Source organism: Cystoisospora suis, assembly GCF_002600585.1.
Source record: "Cystoisospora suis strain Wien I chromosome Unknown contig_2221, whole genome shotgun sequence".
Lineage (NCBI taxonomy): Eukaryota > Apicomplexa > Conoidasida > Eucoccidiorida > Sarcocystidae > Cystoisospora > Cystoisospora suis.
The window spans coordinates 81763-84176 of NW_027155020.1; positions in this window are offsets into that span (position 1 = coordinate 81763).

Below are 2414 nucleotides of genomic sequence, written 5' to 3' on the forward strand. Positions count from 1 at the left end.
GCCGACTGTAACGCGTGAGGCGCCCTTCGCGCGACGTGTCGTGCCGTGCTATGAGGCGGTGCTTGCGTGCCGCTGAGGGCTCTGGCGTACTCAGTGGTGTATTGCTCTCCGTTTTCGTCGTGTGTCGTGCTGTGCGTGGACCGCCGCCCAGTAGGCCGGTGCGTTTCTAGTGTTGTCGGGCGCGTGACTTGTCCGTCCCAACGAACGGAGATAAACTTCAGGAGTTTGTGGCACGGTCGTAGTACGTGGTAGCATCGCATGATACGGAAGCAAATAGGAATTCTTGTTTGTTGGTGTTTCACTGTCTGGTACTTATTACAGTGGCGTCCTCTGTGAATTTCGCCGCAATGTCGGGGCAACAGATAAGACTGTCATCCATCGAGCCGGCAACAGTCCGGGACCCTCGTCAGGACTTTTGGAATTCACACCTCAGAGAGCGGATAAATAAGCTGAGGCCCGAGAAATATGACGGCAGTTCGGATGTTGCGACTTTTCGGCTTTTCTGCAGTGTGAGGAGTACCTTGACAAGTGGGGCGTCCTATCGGACGGGCAGGTGTCCGAAAAGCGTCACTTTTTGTAGAGGGTGAAGCTGAATTGTTTTACCTGAGTTTTGTAAAGACCAGCCTTCAGAGCGAGCGACCGGCAACGCTGGAGTCTTTCTTTCTCGTGTTACGTCAGAGGTTCATCTCTTACAAATCGCGCTGGGATGTATTAAGCGAGCTGACGCATCTGAAGATGACTCCGGGCCAACCTCGTGAGTACATCAATGCATTCGAGAAGCTAGTGCTACGGGCGACTAGTATTGACGACGACACAAAACGGTTTTTCTTGTTTAATGGGCTGGACAGGCAAACGAGAGATGCCCTTATCGCAGTTGAGGACGCGCCACTTCAAGAAGCAGTCAAGATGCTGGAACGGTTGGGAGGACACCACCAGCGGAGTGAAAGCACAACACCGGTTTTGCCACGTCCACGAGAAGCTACGGTGTCGAATGACTTTGCGGAGCCCATGGACCTCAGCGAAACTTTCGCGATCGCGACACAACGTCGGAGACAAGAACGGTCGCTTCGGCTTTTCAGGTCGCGACCCGGCGGACCCGGGAGAATTTTTTCCCGGGGAAGCAGCAGTTCCACCGGCAGCGGGGCCGAGAAACGGGTTTGAGGTGTTACTATTGCCAGGAGATCGGACACACCTACACCAACTGTCAAGCGCTCCGCCGTGACGTTCTTGCCGGTCGTGGTCGGACTGAGGTAGCGGCAGCAGAACCAGAATGGCCAGAGAAGCAGGGAAACCACCACCTCCACCAGTGAGAGGGGATCATGGTTGGAGGCCGTCTGACTCCCCATCAAGGCTTGAGGGCCGGTTGAGGGACAAGATCCCAGCTATAGAGCCAGCAGTAATAATCCCAGTCACTACCGATGGCATTCGGGTGAATGCGTTGGTCGACAGAGGTTCGCGCGTCGATATTTAAAACCGAAGCCTTGCAGAACGCTGCGTGCAGCCGCTGCGCAGTACAGCAGGGCGAATTGAGCTGAAGATCGCAAACGCGAAAGGGACGGAGTCGTTAGCTGCACCGAAGCGGCCATCTGCATGAGGGGTATGACTCATGAGAGGATGTCAGGATTTTTCAATCCTGCCTCGATCGCCACGAAATAGTGGCCTATTTTTAACGAAATGGCTATCGTAGACTGTACAGAGCCAGGGAAGACTTCCACGACCTGCCGAAGTCCAAGTTACGTGACGCCGCAGCGGAGGAGCGAGGAAACCTCGTAACCCTGCGGCAAGAGCAATCAATTCTAGGACCCCCAAGCTCTCCACCTGGAAAGCAACAAAGGCGGAGAATTCAAAACAAGACCAGGAAATTGACGCACATCAAGGGCAAAAGGCAGGTTGCGAGAGGAAGGGCAGGGGGCCAGCAGCATAGAACTTCCATCACGCGCTCCTACGCCCACCAACCGCACGCCAGAATCAACAAGGCCACACCGGGAGATCCACAGCTCTGGAGAAAGCAAATCTACGACGCAAGATCGCTGAGCATCCCCAGCAGATTGCCGACGCACCGCCCGGTCGACAGACTATGGGAGACGATCAGGCGACACCCAGTCGTGATATCACCCCTTCGGGACGTCGAAGTCGACTTCGAGTAGTCTCTGGACGCCAAGATTCATTACAGAGGAGAAGCAGACCCGCTACTTCCTCGCTAAATGGACAGACGGTTTCACAACTTGGGAACCCGGAAACAAGCTCAGTGGAGCGAAGAAGACCTTACAACGGTACTGACAAGGAACCGTAACGAACCACTCAAGAAGAGGGGGTGGGAGAGTGTGAGGAACGAACCTCACCTATCGTAAGGCTTTCCTCGTGAGGGAAAAAGGTATCGGAGACAAGCCTCTGATGAAGCTGAACCCATGCGT